This window comes from Callospermophilus lateralis, chromosome 15 (assembly GCF_048772815.1).
Source record: "Callospermophilus lateralis isolate mCalLat2 chromosome 15, mCalLat2.hap1, whole genome shotgun sequence".
Lineage (NCBI taxonomy): Eukaryota > Metazoa > Chordata > Mammalia > Rodentia > Sciuridae > Callospermophilus > Callospermophilus lateralis.
The window spans coordinates 9,829,973-9,848,542 of record NC_135319.1 but is presented as its reverse complement, the minus strand read 5'-3'; positions in this window follow the sequence as shown (position 1 = coordinate 9,848,542).

Below are 18,570 nucleotides of genomic sequence, written 5' to 3'. Positions count from 1 at the left end.
GCTTTTGGTATTTCCTTCATGAAATACAAGGAGTTCAACTGGGACACAGTGCTGGAGCGAGTTCTGTCACGTGTGGAGGGTCAGGGTCTACAGGAGAATTCACCATCCAGGCTTCTATCCCACATAACTTGCAGCATTGTCCATAGCAAACTGATTCTGAACATTGTCCTGAAACCTTTCCTTATAACAAGATGCCTTTACATATAAGGGTCTGCTAGCTGCACCATGTAAGCCACAAGCCATTTAGAAGTTAATGGCAGACTCACATGGCCCCACCACAGATATTTTATCATACACCTGCACACCACAGCTCTGGGCCCACTTCTCAGCACTCTCCAACTTACTGACATCTTTGTTCTACACAATTTTCATGAAACCCAGTCAGTCAAGGCACTGTCTGGTACACTCATGATCAGCAACAATACATCCAAAGGTTCTCCAGTGCCACCTGGTCAGGGGAATTTCAAGGTATTTATGGAGCAATTTTTCAAGGATGAATTTGGAGGCACTGTGGGTTTCAATTCATTCAGGAACCATTAAATGTTGAGGAGCCTCATTTTAATGAAAGCTCTAGAGAACTCTCACAGGTAGGGCTTCCCAAAGAATGGCCAAAATATACATATATTTCATATTTTGAAAAATCTTGACAGTGTATATATATCTATATCTATATCTATATCTATATCTACACACACACACACACACACACACACACACACAAACACACACAGACATTAAAAACTAGCAATATATATGCCAATCGAAATTCATCATGAAATATATATCATCCACGTATCCAAAAATATTCATTTTACTGAACATGGATTTATGTATAATGTTGTTCAGCTAGGAAGCTCACCCATAGGTTGAATTTTCAGTTCCAACAGCCTTTAGGAGGATTAAACTTTTCTCACAATTTGTATCTGCCAAGTCAGCCACCTCACAAGAATATATGTTTGATACAAGGTACAATTCTATATGTGCATATAAAAATATATGTGCTGAATAGGATACAGAGAAATGGGGGAGACAGGAATTCACATATTTGATAAGTTTAAAAATACATGGACAACTCTTTCAACAAAAAAATTGACTAGATTTATAACTCCTACCCTATATAATGGAAAAGGCAATTCCAACGGTACACCATTCCTCCTCTGATGTGTTTGTATTTCTATTCTGTTTGGGTTATTTTTCTCCATCACGTTAGGATTAGTTGTCAGAGTCTTGTAGGGTATGGGTTAGTGTCAGGGATTCAGTATTTCTAAAGGAAAATTGGAAAATGAATCCAATGTGTATGCAAATATGTGCTACAGAAAAATCTTCCGACTCTCATCCAGAACAATGCCTTGACCTTAACTTCGTCCCAAGTAACACATGTAGAGGAGATGAGTAAGAAAATCTGTGAGTACATATCTGGAATTGAATATGCTCAGGAATTCATAACCTTGCAGGTAGAAGGGGAGTTTCCAAAAGTAAGGGACAAATGTAAACACTCCACAAACATGGAGCTCTGCTGGCCTAAAGACTTCTGGAAAAACTGCCTCAGATGTTGGGCTCTTGAAATATATGTTGTTGTCAGGAGCTTTAGCTTCCTTTGTAGTGAGACCATAAAAGCTGGGTCTGCATCTATGTGACCTGGAGTAGATGCTTTCTTATTTACCAATGAAAATGAGGCAGCATTGATGAATTCTCTCTTTCTGGGTCAACTGTGGCCACTTGGGGCTCAGTGTCTCCTCATGTGGACTGTGAAGCCATTTGATCATCCTTCAATTTTTGTGATGTTTTTTGCTGCTGCACTGGGAGTTCAGTATTTGCTTCATGAAATACAAGGAATTCAACTGGGACACAGTGCTGGAGGGAGTTCTGTCACGTGTGGTGGAACAGGGTCTGCAGGAGAATGCACAAACCAGGCTTCTTTCCAACATAGCTTGCCCCCTTGATCATAGCAACCTGATTCTGAACCTTGCCCTGAAACTTATCCATATAACAAGAATCATTTACATATAATGGTCTGCTGGATACACCATGTCAGTCACAAGGAATTTGGAAGCCATTGGCAAATCCAGATGGAAGCACCACAGATGTTTTATCTCACACATGCCCACCTTTGCTCTAGGCCCACTATTCAGCAGGCTCCAACTTACTGGCATCTCTGTTCTACACCATTTTCGTGAAACCCAGCCAATCAAGGCACTGTCTGGTACACTCATGATCACCAACAGGATATCCAATGGTTCTCCAGTGCCTCCTAGATATGGGAATTTCAAAAATTTCATGGTATTTATAGAGCCCATCTTTCAAGGTTGAAGTTGGAGTCACTGAGTGTTTCATTTAATTCAGTAATCATTAAATGGTGAAGAAGCTCATTTCAATGAAAGTTCTGGAGAACTCTAACTGCTAAGGCTTCTAAAAAAGTGGCCAAAATGCCACATGAAGACAGGCCCATTGAAGTCTACAATGTGAAGTGCATTTGTGTTTTGACTCTCAACTATGGCTGCCAAGTGTTTCAGAAAAAAATTATGTGATACCCTGGCTGAGATTCCCAGTGCTCTGTGGAAAGCCACCCTGGGAATAGATCTCTGTTTCCAATGGCGACTCTCATGCGTGGCCTCCTAATATCCCAACACAATTCATGGCAATACTTCTCTGAGGTCAGTTCCAGGACTCAGTCTCTATGGGGTATCACACCAGAGTGCAAGCCCAGGTGGACCCAGTCATCACTTCCAACTGCCACACAAATAACCACAGTTAAAACCAAAACACTCCCACATGGCCCTCATCTTCTTCCATATAGACACTCCTCATAACCTCTGGCTGGATGTTTCCATGAGGCGCGCAGCCCAATACAGTGTCCAAATAAGCTCGCTTGCCCATCATTTTCCTAAAGTCAGGGTGGCTTGTACACCCTTCCTGTGAACCAGGAGGGATCAAATATGCCTTCCAGTAATACTGCTATGCTTCTCCAATTTGAGGCCTACTGACTGTCAGGTATAGATTCTTCATGTGATGTGGAGTCATGAGAAAACACAAGCATGTATGGGATTGCCTTTGCAGGGCTTTGAAGAACTCATTTGATTCAAAGGATCCCTATTCTCACTTGATGGTGGTAAGGAACCTAACAGAGGAAGGCGAGAGACTTCATCAATAATGACTGATCTTTTTCCCATTTTGGTTTTGGATGCACACATGGGATCGTTCTTTAGATCCATCAGGTGCTGAGAACCTAAGCCACAGCCTCACACAGGGCCAAGAGACTGATTCAGACACATCCATTTCCAAAGCAATTAACAAAGAGCCACAGGTGATGCCCATTTAATTCCATTTTAAAACTGTTTTTTTCAGGCTTCACAAACTGTGTCCTGAGGCCAAGACCTTCCTCACATTCAGGGGAAGACAAGAATTGGTTAGCAAAAGGCCCAAAGCAGAGTTTCTCCACTGAGGCTTTCCTGGTCACACTGATATCTGAGTTTTTTGAGATGCTAGCCATTCCCTTTAGCTATTCATTACATGGCCTTATCACAGAGCTTGGAGGTGGTACATATCTTGGACACAAAACCATGAGCCTATTCTGGAGAGTGGTCAGAATCAGGAAGAAAACAGGAACTTAGGAAATTAGTAGGTGTTTCCCATCCATAAGGGAAGCCACAGTCCATTCATCAATTGGGCAGGATGAATGCTGGGAAGGTTTCTACTAAACAGGACACATCCATTGATGAATTCTCTTTTCAAATGTCTACAACCACGGACACAGTGGGATACACAGACATAGAAACACTCACTTTGTGAAACGACTTACTAGGAACAGTCCACTCCAAACCAAACAAACCACCTTTTTTACCTATTCTTAGAACATGAGACAAAACCACAAACTCACACCCACACCCACAAAGGCACCTCCTTCCCCCAAAGAGGTCTGTGACAATCCAGAGTGTCCGCTGACTTGTGGGCCTTATTATGTTCCCTGAAATGTCCTGTCCTGTCTCAGATCTGGTCTCCTTGGCCAAATCTGCGAAGTGGTCAGGAGCCAGCTGTGAGCAACTACCTGCTTTCTCAGGAAAGGCCCCTCTTCTGAGCTCTCCTGAAATTTGGCCATTCTCACATCAGAAGGTACCAAGAAAGGCTGACTCTGTTCTTTGTAAATCCAAATAAGTGAGTCCACTGGGAATGGTACTGGGACTGCCTCTGGTTGCCTGGCTTCCTGGATCCCAAGTTCAGAGAGTTCTATCACCAAGGAAGTGAGGAAGATCACCTCCTTTGTGAACTTAATGAGGTCACTGCTTTGGAAACCACTTTGTCCTAAAATTTGCTTTCAAGGTTCCCATGAGATGGAGGCTGCCCCTATTTCCTGTGATACTTTCACAACTGAGAATTGTATATCAACCATAGGCAGCCAGGAACAGCTGTCCATACTGGCCTGGTTTGGTGCATCTTCTCTACATTAAGAAGTGTGAGGCTGATTCTGACACATCCCTTCATTCTGACCGGGTTGTTTGCCATGGAAGATGACTTTTGCTCTCTCAGGTCCTTCATAGATGCCTAAATCTTCTCCAGGGATCATTTCTGCATGGAACTTTGAGGTTCTCAGAGGTGGAAGATCCCCTACATTCCTGTATTGGAAGATCAATTCTGTCCCTCCTCTTCTGTAAAGTTAGATTGAGGGAACATTGTATGGTTAAGGTTAATAACAGGTTCCATTTTGGTTAGGAATCATTCTCTGGGATGAATAATGGTATTGGGATTTTGCAATATTTTCAAGAATAGATAGGTGAAATATAAGTATGAAATAGAAATCTAGGTAATTTTTGAAGGACAGAAGGGAATTGGCCCCATGATTGGGATTTTAGCTTTCAATTATGTTCTGCACAGGTGTCTCAGATAAATTGATATACAATGGCATAGGACCTTGTCTTTTGGATGATTGAATGTCGAAGAGAACATCCGGTCCAAAAGGGATAGTTGATGGATTAGGAAGATATTCGGTAGGTTTAGAATGAAGAGTGTGTATAGAATTTGGACCAAAACATCTTTAGCAATAGGGTTTTGGGTAGAGACTGAAAGTAAATGTCAGCACATGTGAAGAGTCAGTCACAGTGATGAACTGGGGAAAACATACAGGAAATCAGATATCAATAGAGACATTAGGAAATCAGGAAAAGTATAAAGTGAGTGATAGGATTAGAAATTTTCAACAGGGTTGAAGTTGAATATGTAATTTCAGGAAGAAACAAATATGTAGTCACCAATAGGATTCACTTTTGAGAGCATTAGGCAACCTGGATATGGATGTTTTTTTTTTAATCCATGCTCACTTTCCATTTAGGATTTGGTACAATCATAAGTGTGACCTTTTTTTTGTTTCCACAATATTACTGTGATTAATGTATATATAGATCAGGTGACATGAGTATCCCAGAGTGCTCTATCATGACACAGGTTCATTTGAAGATCAAATAGGGGGGCATAAAACCTGGTTTCACTGGGAACATATATCCCTCACTTTCGCCATCCTATTAGGAATACATGTTGCTGCAGGGGTGGGCACAAGAACCACTGCCTTGGTCCATGGGACAAAACAAATGACCCAAATAGAAGCAGCAATAGGCCAAAACTTAAAGATATTAGAAACCTCCATCACAGCATTTCAGGAATCTTTAACCTATCTCTCTGAAGTTGTTTTACAGAACAGTCGAGGATTGGAACTCCTCTTCATGAGAGAAGAGGGCCTTTGTTTTGCATTGATGGAAGAATGTTGTTTTTATGCCAACCATACTGGACTTGTAAAAAAATCTATGAGTAAATTAAAAAGACGACTTGAAGAGCGTCAACGAGAGAGAGAGGTCCAAAAAGGGTGGTTTGAATCTTGGTTCACAAAGTCCCCCTGGTTAACTACGCATTTATCAACCCTGGCGGGTCCAATAATAATCCTCACATTATTGCTCACTATAAAACCCTGCTTGCTCAACCATGTAATTTATTTTCTCCAGGCTCAAGTTGGACGAGTTAAACTAATGGTAATACCCCACTAGCAGACATAGAATGTGACACCACCCAGTGATCATTTTTATGATTAAAAGTAGCCAGAAAAAGAAGTGACGAATGAAAGGTTAATAAAATATGTAGTTGTCACTTTCTGTTTTTCTGTACACTTAACAAAACACTGTTGAAATCTTGAGAAATTTTTGCCAATCTTGTTCCCAGAAAGTGCTGTCCACAACTGCCAAACTGCAGAATGTACTCCCCCACCAGGTTGCATGCAAACTGACCACTCGCCCTGACACATCAATAAACTTCCCTCCCTGCGCTCGCAAGGAAAAGTATATAACCTCTGCTTAAGCTGTTCTCAGGGCTCTCTACTCTTTTCAAGTTAACTCTGAGCCCCAGCATGCTGGACCCCCAATAAACCCTTTGCTGTTACATGAGATAGACTCTTGGTGGTCTCTTCTTCCGACGATCGACCGACCGTTACTTGGATGATTGAATGTAGAATAGAACATCCAGTCAAAAAGGGATAGTTGGTAGGATTAGGAATATAGTCCGTAGGTTTAGGAAGAAGAGTGAGTATAGGATTTGGACCAAAAGTTCTTTAGCAATAGGGTTTCGGTTAGAGAGTGAATGTAAATGTCAGCACATGTGAAGAATGAGTCACAATGATGAAATGGGGAAAATATGTAGGAAAGCAGATATCAATAGAGACATTAGGAAATCAGGCAAAGTACAAAGTGAGTGATAGGATTAGACATTATCAACAGGGTTGAGTTTGAATATACAATCTTAGGAAGAAACAAATATGTAGTCACCAATATGATTGACATTTGAGAGCATTAGGCAACCTGGACATGGATGAATTTAGTAATCCATGTTCACTTTTCATTTAGGCTTTTGGGAGAATCCTAAGTGTTACCTTTGCATTTTGTGTCCAGAATACTACTGTGATAAAATGTATGTATAAATCAGTTGACATGAGTATTTCTTCCACCATTTCTGGGAGCAATATTTTGAAGATATACAAATTATTATTGGGCGTACACAGAGGTGTACCCTGTGTCTATGAATAAAGAAGTAATGCATGAATTGACAATACTGTGAATAAATAATTTAACTGATTCCACTTTAAATAATGGATTGATAGAATTGATATCTAAAAATATATAAGAAATCTTATATTTATATAGAATCATTCATTCCAATGAGTTATACATCTAATGGTAATATTAGGGTTATATTTTATCATGAAAGGTGTGTGAGTTCTGCTTCAAAAGTGAGTATGGAAATGGAAAATAATGTGTTTGGAAAGAAGTCTCATGAAAAGACCAGTCAAGAAACATAGAGGAATGCATGTGTTCTGAAGTAGGAAGTAATTGAAAGTGACACAAATGCAAATAATTTTGCTAACTTGTGGGTAAAATATAAGTATGGAAAAAGAAATCTAGGTATGATTTGAAGCCCAGAAGGGCATTTGCCCCTTGAGTGGTTTAATTAGCTTTGACTTATGTTCTGCACATATGTCCCAGATAAAGCGATATACAATGGAACAGGAATTTGCACCTTGGATGATTGAATAACGAAGAGAACATCCAGTCAAAAAGGGATTGTCGCTCGGATTAGGAAGATAGTCGGTAGGTTTAGGAAGAAGATTGTGTATAGGATTTGGACCAAAAGTTCTTTAGCAATAGGGTGTCGGGTAGAGATTGAATATATATTTCAGCACATGTGAAAAGTCAGTCACAATGATGAACTGCGGAAAATAGTAGGAAAGCAGATATCAATAGAGATTAAGAAATCAGGCAAATTATAAAATGAGTCATAGGTTTAGACATTCTCAACAGGGTTGAGATTGAAAATGTAATCTTCAGAAGAAACACATATGTAGTCACCAATATGATTGACATTTGAGAGCATTAGGCAACCTAGACATGGATGATTTTAGTAATCCATGTTCACTTTCCATTTAGGCTTTTGGGAGAATCCTAAGTGTGAACTTTGCATTTTGTGTCCAGAATACTACTGTGATAAAATGTATGTATAAATCAGTTGACATGAGTATTTCTTCCACCATTTCTGGGAGCAATATTTTGAAGATATACAAATTATTATTGGGCGTACACAGAGGTGTACCCTGTGTGTATCAATATAGAGATAATGCATGAATACACCATACTGTGAATAAATAATATTACTGGTTCCACTTTACATAATGGATTAAATTGATATCTGAAAGTATACAAGAAATCTTATATTGAAATACAATCATTCATTCCAACCAGTTTTACATCTAATGGTAATATTAGGGTTATGGTTTATCATGACGGTTGTGTGAGTTTTGCTTAAAAAATTGATAATGGAAATCGAAAATAATATGTTTATAAAGATGTCTCTTAAAAAGAGCAGTCAAGAAACATGGAGTAATCCATGTGTTCTGAAGCAGGAAGTGATGGAAACTGAAACAAATGCGTATAAATTTGCTAAATTGTGGATGAAATATACATCCTATGATGTGCATAAACTGGAGAAATAGTAATGTACCAGTTTTGAATGAAAATGAACGTCAAAATACACATTATATCCCATAGGAATCTTCATGCATTGATGTTAAACTGGGTCAGTTACTGTAGAAATATTTGATTTTTTTTTGGTGTCATAATACACTTTATTTTAGCACTAGCATGCCACAGAATGTAGAGGAAACAGTAATGGATTTTTAGTTATAGCACTAATTATCTAACATTTAATGACTATTTTGGGGAGTCTAGAAATTGCATAAGGCTATGTAACATAATTGTTTTTTATTTAACATTCATAAAAACTTGGAATTTTGGTAATATTTCTCCTTTTTCATTTTTTATTTTTTCAGTTGTTCACAGACCTTCATTTTATTTATTTGTATGTGGTGATGAGAATATAACCCAGTGCCTCACACATGCTAGACAAGCATGTTAACACTGAGCCAGAAACCCAGCTCCTTCACTTTATCTTATCATCAAACACTCCTCACCCTCTTCATTACTCACTTTCTTAATCGTTTTCCCCCTTCTCTCTATTCTTTTTCACTTTCCCTCCTTATGTATTTTTCTCTCATGTCATTACAAACACTAGTATGCTATGAAATTTACATTTAAGACTGATTTTATAGTCATTCTTTTTTCTTGAGAAAATTTAAAAATTATAATCACCTGATAGATATATTACAATACATTTATTATTCATATGCATCTATATTCATTCACATGTATTACATATATAAATATATATGTATATATATATATATATATATACATATATATTTAAAATTACTTTGATTAGCCTGTTAGAAATAATATATACCAAGTCTTTCTTAATTCTCCAGTCTTCCAGAATTAACATCTTACAGTGAAAATCAAATAAACATGTTTAAGTTAACAGGTATCATTCTTATTTATCAATACTGATAATTTAAGGTTTTATATCACAGCTGTAATGTGGCATATTAACTCTTATGAATTAGAGAAATTTTTTTGAACAACCTATTATTTAAGGAACATATGCACTGACATTTCAAATGGCTTTCTATCAATTGTGTGTATATTGAAAAATACTTATTTTAGTAATTTTCATATTCATAATTGATATAAAGTCAATTGTTTAATCCTTTTTGTAAGTAGTTACTTATTACAGTAGGGGCAGTATTAACAATTCTAAATCTTTATAAGAAAAATGTTACAAAGATATTTTCATGCAAAATTAAGAATAATTGCGATCTCTAAATGTTTGATTGTTGATACATATAATACAGAGCTTTTGATGAGTCTCTTTCCCAGTAAAACATAAAATGCAAAGATACAGTTGGGTATGTATGTCCAAATAAAGATAAGAAAAAATACACATTATCAGTTAGAAACTGTTAAATAAAAGATGAAAAAGAACAATCCAACACATTGTACCAACTTGTCAGTTGAGTTAGTATTCTGGAAGAATAGCCTAAGACTAGACCTGGTCCATGACAAAATATTCACGAAAAAAAATGAAATATGAAAAATATAGGAAATACTATGAATTTTTCAGGAGGGTAGGTGGATTATCCTTTAATCTCAATTATGTGCATTTTCAAAACCAGTTTTCTGGTAAAATAAATTTGTGATAGATACAACTAAACAAAACAAAGTTTCTGCTTAGCAAAATGAATGCATCTCAACACTTTTTTAGCTGATATCTTCCCACTCAATTTTAAACCTTTATTTATTTAATTTTTATTGGTTGTTCAAAACATTACAAAGCTCATGGTATATCATCTTTCATACATTTGACTCAATTGGGTTATGAACTCCCAATTTTCCCCAAATACGAGTTGCAGAATCACAATGGTTACACATTCATATTTTTACAAAATGTCATATTAGTGACCGTTGTATTGTGCTATATTTCCTATCCCCTACTATCCCCCCTCCCCTCCTCTCCTATCTTCCCTCTCTACCTCATCTGCTGTTTTTCACTTCTCTCTCTTGTCCACCCCCCTTTCCCCTCACCACCTCTTATATGTAACTTTGTGTAACATTGAGGGTCTCCTACCATTTCCATATGCTTTCCATTCTCTCTCCCTTTTGCTTTCCTCTCTCGTCTTTGATTAATGTTAATCTTTTCCTCAAGTTCATTCTCCCTGTTCCATTCTTAGTTGGTCTCTTTATATAAAAGAAGACATTTGACTTTTTAAAGATTGGCTACCTTCTCTTAGCATAATCTGCTGTAATGCCATCCATTTCCCTACAAATACTATGATTTTGTCATTTTTTAGTGCTGCATAATACTCCATTGTGTATAGATGCCACATTTTTTTTTTATCCATTCATATATTGAAGGGCATCTAGTTTGTATCCACAGTCTAGCTATTGTGAATTGTGCCACTATGATCATTGATGTGGCAGTATCTCTATAGTACGCTCTTTTAAGATCCTCAGGGAATAGTCCGAGAAGGGCAAAAGCTGGTTCAAAGGGTGGATCCATTCCCAGTTTTCCCAGGAATCTCCATTATGCTTTCAAAGTTTGCTTCACCAATTCGCAGTCCCACCAGCAGTGTACAAGTGTACCCTTTTCCCCACATCCTCGTCAACACTTGTTGTTCTGTGACTTCATAATAGCTGCAAATCTTACTGGAGTGAGATGGTATCTTAGGGTGGTTTTGATTTGCATTTCTCTGACTGCTAGAGATGGTGAGCATTTTTTCATGTACTTGTTGATGGATTGTATGTCTTCCGCTGTGAAATGTCTGTTCAGGTCCTTGGCCCATTTGTTGATTACATTATTTGTAATCTTATTGTTTAATTTTTTGAGTTCTTTGTATATTCTGGATATTAGGGCTCTATCTGAAGTGTGAGGGGTAAAAATTTGTTCCCAGGATGTAGGCTGTCTATTTACCTCTCTTATTGTTTCTCTTGCTGAGAAAAAACTTTTTAGTTTAAGTAAGTCCAATTTGTTTATTCTTGTTATTAACTCTTGGGCTATGGGAGTCTTATTATGGAATTTGGAGCCCGACCCCACAGTATGAAGATCGTAACCAACTTTTTTTCTATCAGACGCAGTGTCTCTGAATTTATATCTAGCTTCTTGATCCATTTTGAGTTAACTTTTGTGCATGGCGAGAGAAAGAAATTCAGTGTCATTTATTTGCATATGGATTTCCAATTTTCCCAGCACCATTTTTTGAAGATGCTATTCTTTCTCCATTGCATGCTTTTAGCCCCTTTATCAAATATAAGAAAGTTGTAATTTTGTGGATTGGTTTCTGTGTCCTCTATTCTGTATCATTGGTCCACCTGCCTGTTTTGGTACCAGTACCACACTGTGTTTGGTACTATTGCTTTGTAGTACAGTTTGAACTCTGATATCGCTATAACTCCAGATTCACACTTACTGCTTAGAGTTGCTTTTGGTATTCTGGGTCTTTTGTTTTTCCATAAGAATTTCATGATTGCTTTATCTTTTTCTACAAGAAATGCTGTTGGGATTTTGATTGGCATCACTTTAAACCTGTAGAGAACTTTGGGTAATATCGCCATTTTGATAATGTTAGTTCTGCCTATCCATGTACAGGGTTCATTTTTCCATCTTCTAAGATCTTCTTTTATCTCTCTCTTTAGAGTTCTGTAGTTTTCATTATGTAAATCTTTCACCTCTTTTGTTAGGTTGATTCCCAAGTATCTTATTTTATTTGAGGATATTGTGAATGGAGTGGTTTTCCTCACTTCCATTTCAGAAGTTTTGTTGCTGATATACAAAAATGCCTTTGATTTATGTGTGTTGATTTTATATCCTGCCACTTTGATGAATTCATTTATTAACTCAAGCCGTTTCTTTGTAGACCCTTTTGGGTCTGTTAAATATATTATCATGTCATCTGCAAATAGCAATAATTTAAATTCTTCCTTTCCTATTTTTATGCCTTTAATTTTTTTTTTCTGTTTAATTGCTCTGGCTAGTATTTCAAGAACTTAATTGAATAGAAGTGGTGATAGAGGGCATCCCTGTCTTGTTCCAGATTTTAGAGGGAATTTCTTCAGCTTTTCTCTATTTAGGATGATGCTAGGCTGATTTTTAGCATATATAGCTTTTACCATGATGAGGTAAGTTCCTGTTATCCCTAGTTTTTATAGTGTTTTGAACATAAAGGGATGCTGTAGTTTGTCGAATGCTTTTTCTGCATCAATGGAGATGATCATATGGTTCTTGTCTTTAAGTCTATTGATGTGGTGGATTACATTTATTGATTTCCATATATTGAACCAGCCTTGCATCGCAGGGATGAATCCTACTTGATCATGAAGCACAATTTTTTTGATATGCTTTTGTATTCGATTCGCCAGGATTTTATTGAGAATTTTTGCATCCAAGTTCATTAGAGATTGTTCTGTAGTTTTCTTTCTTTAAAGTGTCTTTGCCTGGTTTCGGGATCAGGGTGATGTTGGACTCATAGAATGAATTTGGAAGAGCTCCTTCTTTTTGTTTTTCTTGAAATAGCTTGAATAATATTGGTATTAATTCTTCTTTGAAGGTTTTGTAGAACTCCGCTGTATACCCACCAGTCCAGGGTTTTTTTTGGTTGGCAGTCCTTTGATGGCTTCTTCTATTTCTTCCTTTGTTATTGGTCTGTTTAAATTGTGTGTGTCTTCCTGACTCAATCTGGGCAGATCGTATGACTTAAGAAATTTATCGATATCCTCACTATCTTATATTTTATTGGAATATAGTGTTTCAAAATACTTTCTAACTATCTTCTTTATTTCTCTAGTGTCTGTTGTGATATTGCCTTTTTCATCCCGTATTTTAGTAATTTGAGTTCTCTTATTCTGTTCATTAGCATGGCTAATGGCCTGTCGATCTTATTTATTTTTTCGAAGAACCAACTTTTAGTTTTATCAATTTTTTCAATGTTTTTCTTTGTTTCAATTTTGTTGATTTCTTCTCTAAATTTGATTATTTCTTGTCTTCTACTAAATTTGCTGTTGGTTTGCTCTTCCTTTTCTAGGTTTTTGAGGTGTAGCATGAGTTCATTTATTTGCTGGTTTTTCTTTTTTTGAGGAAAGAACTCCAAGAAATGAATTTCCCTCTTAAAACTGCTTTCACTGTGTCCCATAGATTCCGGTACATTTTGTCTGTATTGTCATTTGTCTCTAAGAATTTTTTTATCTCCTCCTTTATGTCTTCTGTTACCCATTGATCATTCAGTAGCATGTTGTTCATTTTCCATGTGATGCAGGATTTTTTCTTCCTTCTTTTATCATTGATTTCCCGTTTCATTCCATTATGATCAGATATGGTGCATGGTATTATTTCCATGCCTTTATATTTACTAAGAATTGCCCTATGGCATAATATATGCTCTATCTTTGAGTAGGATCAATGTGCTGCTACTGAGAAGAACGTGTATCCACTTGATGATGGTTGATATATTCTATATATGTCTGTTAAGTCTAGGTTATTGATTGTGCTGTTGAGTTCTATAGTTTCTTAATTCAGTTTCTGTCTAGAGGATCTCTCCAATGCCGAGAGTGGTGTGTTGAATTCACCCATAATTATTGTGTTGTAGTCATTGTGACTCTTGAACTTGAGGAGAGTTTGTTTTATGAACGTTGCAACTCCATTGCTTGGTGCATACAAACTGAAAATTGTTAGTCTTGTTGGTGGATGGTTCCTTCTAAAAGAATATAGTGTCCTTCTTTATCCCTTTGATTTACTTAGGTTTGAAGTTGATTTTATTCCATTTGAGTATGGCCACTCCTTCTTGCTTCCGAGGGCCATGTGAGTGGTATGATTTTTCCCAACCTTTTGCCTTCAGCCTGTGTATGTCTTTTCCTATCATATGGGTCTCCTGAAGGCAACATATTGTTGGATTTGTTTTTTTGATCCACGTTACTAGCCCATGTCGCTTGATTGGTGAGTTTAGGCCATTAACATTTAAGGTTACAATTGAAATATGATTTGTACTTCCAGTCATGTTTATTTATTTATTATATTTTAGTTTGGCTAGTTTTTACTTTTTTGGTTATTTTCCTCCCCCTTTACTGAAATACCTCCTGCTGTTAGTTTTGGGCACTATTTTTCAATTCTTCTTCTTGTAGTATTTTGCTCAAAATGCTTTGCAGTGCTGGTTTTCTGGCTGCAAATTCTTTTAGCTTTTGTTTATCATGAAAGACTTTAATTTCATTTTCAAATCTGAAGCTCAATTTTGCTGGATACAGTATTCTTGGTTGGAATCCATTATTTTTCAGCATTTGAAATACATTGTTCTAGGATCTTCTCGCTTTCAAAGTCTTTGATGAAAAATCAGTCGTTAACCTAATTGGTTTACCCCTGAATGTAATCTGCCTCCTTTCTCTTATAGCGTTTAATATCGTCTCCTTGTTCTGTATGTTGGTTATCTTCATAATTATATGTATTGGATTTGGTCTATTATGTTTTTGAATGTTTGGGGTCCTGTAGGCTTCCAGGATTTGGCAATCCAATCCATCTTTCATCTCTGGGATGTTTTCTAGAATTATTTCATTTAATATGTTGTCCATTCCTTTGGTTTGAATCTCTATGCCTTCTTCTATCCCGATGACTCTCAAGTTTTTTTTTTTTTATGACATCCCATATCTCTTGAATAGATTGCTCATGGGATTTAAGCATCTTTTCTGTGTTGATTATATTCTTTTCATGTTGATAAACTTTGTCTTCATTATCTGATTTTCTGACTTCTACTTGATCTACTCTATTTGTAATATTCTTGTTTGAGTTTTTAATTTGGTTTATAGTTTCCTGCATTTCTAGAATTACTGTTTGAATTTTTTTAAGATCTCTATCTTTTGGTAAAGCTCATTTTTTGCCATTTGAATGTGTTTGTTTAATTCATTTTCAAAATTTACTTTTATTCCTTGGACTTGCTGCCTCATGTCTTCTCTAATATTTCTTTCTATCTGAGTTAAGTATGCCTTGATTTCTTTCCCTATACCTGTTTCTGGTGCTTCTAGGTCCTCCTGTAGAATTAAGTTGTCCTGCATTGTTTGTACTCCTTTTATTCCCTTGTTTTTTCATGATGTTCACGTTACTTTCCAGCTCTATTTGATTGCTGGGTTTCTGCTTCATTCTAGAGATTTGTTTTGGTGTTGTATGTCTCTGTTGTCTCTCCTTTGTGTTGGTACACTATGCCTGCTAAAGTGGATTCCGCTTGGAAGAAATTCCGAAGGCCGAGCTTCAGTGACGTCACCTCTCTGTTTTGGCGGGCCCAAGGCTCCTTGCTGAGGTGTCTGAATAGGGGGGTGAGACTGGACTGTCACTTGTTGGTTTCAGCTCCGGGTCACTGGCGGGCAGGCGGTCTCCAACTGCCCAGTCGTGTGGTCGGTGCCCGGCAGGCAGGCGGTCTCCAGCTGCCCAGTCACGTGGGCAGCAGGTGGGCTGTCACTGGAGGGCGGGCGATCTCTAGCCACCCAGTGGTGCGGTCGGTCGCTGGCGGCAGGGCGTTCTTCAGCCGCCTAGTCACGGTTGCAGCAGGTGGATTGTCGCCTGCGGGCCTGCAGTCTCCAGCTGCCCAGTCACAAGGGCCTGGCCTCTAGTCCCCTGGTTACTCCTGCTAGTCCTGGTTTTTCCTGCAAGACCAGATTTCCCCTGAGTGATGGCTCTCGGCAGTTCAACTGTACTCTGGGCCTGCCGTTTGTTGGGTGTGGAGGGTGTCTATTGAGAACCCAGACACTGTATTGTTTTGATTTTTTCCACTTGCCCCTCCCCCAGCACTGGTTTTATTTTCGCAACTGATGAGAGGGGGAGTTGAAGGTCAGTTGCCTCTTGTTTTCCCCCATCTTTATGCAGGCTCACTCTGATAATCTCTCCCCCGGAAATATTAAGAGAGATTTTATGCGAATTCCCTGATATATGGGAGATGAGTTGAATAACACACACCTGTTTTATTGTTGTAATCTGTAGGAGAGTGGCTGTGGTTACTTCAGCTCTCCAAGATGATGGCCATTGGTTTCCTTGGAAGAGTTTCCATTGTGGGAGATAGAATTGTACCGCTTCGTTCCCTGTCTGAAATCCTGAACTCAGCTCAGGGCTCAGTGGGGGCTCTACCAGCAGGATTCCACAGAATCCGCATCAACGTTTCTCCCTGCTTATTGGTCCCATCTCGGTGGTGCGCGCCGTCTTTAGCCACTGGGTGGGCCGCGCGGATCAGTCAAACGGCATCAGGGGTCGCACATTTGGCTCGTGTTTGAGTCTCAATTACCGGACCATGGTGCTAGAAATCCTTCTTCTAGGTTTTGGTGCACCCCCATTTTGCTGTAATTTCCTAACAAGATAGTTTTTTTTTTGTCACTCTAACTCGTTATTCACCTGTGCAGTGGTGCAGTACACTTGGTGTGATGCACTCTATTCGTGGAAATCTTGCAATGATGAAATATTATGATTTGTATGCACCATTTACTGAAGTCAGTTTTCAGTATTAGAAAACAAATATGAATTTCAGGTGAATGAATATTTCTGAGAATAATCTTGTGAAAAGTTGATTATAAATCCAAATACATGAATATGAATGATTTTAGGGAGTGTATAATAAGACACATATATTTCATATTTTGAAAAATCTGGAGAGTATATATATATATATATATATATATATATATATATATACACACACACACACAAACACACACACACACACACACACACAGACATTAAAAAGAAGCAGTATATATGCCAATTGAAATTCATCATGAAATATATATCTTCCACATATCCAAAAATATACATTTTACTAAAAATGGATTTATGTATAATGTTGTTCAACTTGGAAGCTCACCCTTAGGTTGAATTTTCAGTTCCAACAGCATTTAGGAGGAGTGATCTCTTCTCACAATTTGTATGTGCCAAGTCACCCACCTCAGAAGAAGGGACGTGTGATACCAGGTAGGATTCTATATGTGCATATAATAATACATGAGCTGAAAAAGGCTAAAGAGAGACAGGAATTGACATATTTCTTAACTTAAAAACACATGGTGAACTATTTCAATAAACATTGACTTATTTATAACTCCTACCCAATATAATGAAAAAGGGAAGTCCAACTATACACCATGCCTCCTCTGAACTGCTTGTATTTCTATTCTGTTTGAGTTACTATTCTCCATCATATTAGGATTAGTAGTCAGAGTCTAGTAGGGTATGGGTTAGTGTCAGAGATTCATTATTCCGAATGGAAAATAGGAAAATAAACCCAATGTGCTTTCAAATATGTGCTACACAAAAATCTTCCCACTCTCATCCAGAACAATTCCTTGATATTACCCTCGCCTGAAGTGATGCACAATTAGAGGAGAAGAGTAGGAAATTTGTGAATACATATCTGGAACGGAATATGCTCAGGAGTTCACAACCTTGGAGGTGGTAGAGGAGTTTCCAAAAGCAAGGGACAGGGTAAACACTCCACAAACATGGAGCTCTGCAGGCCTAAAGACATCTTGAGAAACTGCCTCTGAGTTTGAGCACTTGAAATATATGTTGTTGTCAGGAGCTTTAGCTTCCTATGTAGTGAGAGCACCAAAATTGGGTCTGCATCTATGTGACCTGGAGGACATGGTATCTTATTTTTCAATGAACATGAGGCAGCAGTGCTGAATTCTCACTTTGTAGGTAAACTGTGGCAACTGCGGTCTAAGTGTCTCTCCGTGTAGACTGTGAAGCCATTTAGTCATCCTCTAGTTTTCCAGGTGTGTTTTGCTGCTTCACTGGGAGTTGGGTATTTGCTTCACGAAATACAAGGAGTTCAACTGGGACATAATGCTGTAGGGAGTTCTGTCACATGCGGTGGGTCAGGGTCTGCAGGAGAATACACCAATCAGGCTTCTATCCCACATAGCTTGCCCCCAGGCCCATAGCAACCTGATTCTGAACATTGCCCTGAAACCTCTCCATATAACAAGATGCCTTAACATATAAGGGTCTGCTAGCTGCACCATGTCAGTCACAAGCCATTTGGAAGCCAATGGCAGATCCACATGGCCCCAACACAGATGTTTTATCACACACCTGCCCACCACTGCTCTAGACCCGCTACTAAGCAGGCTCCAA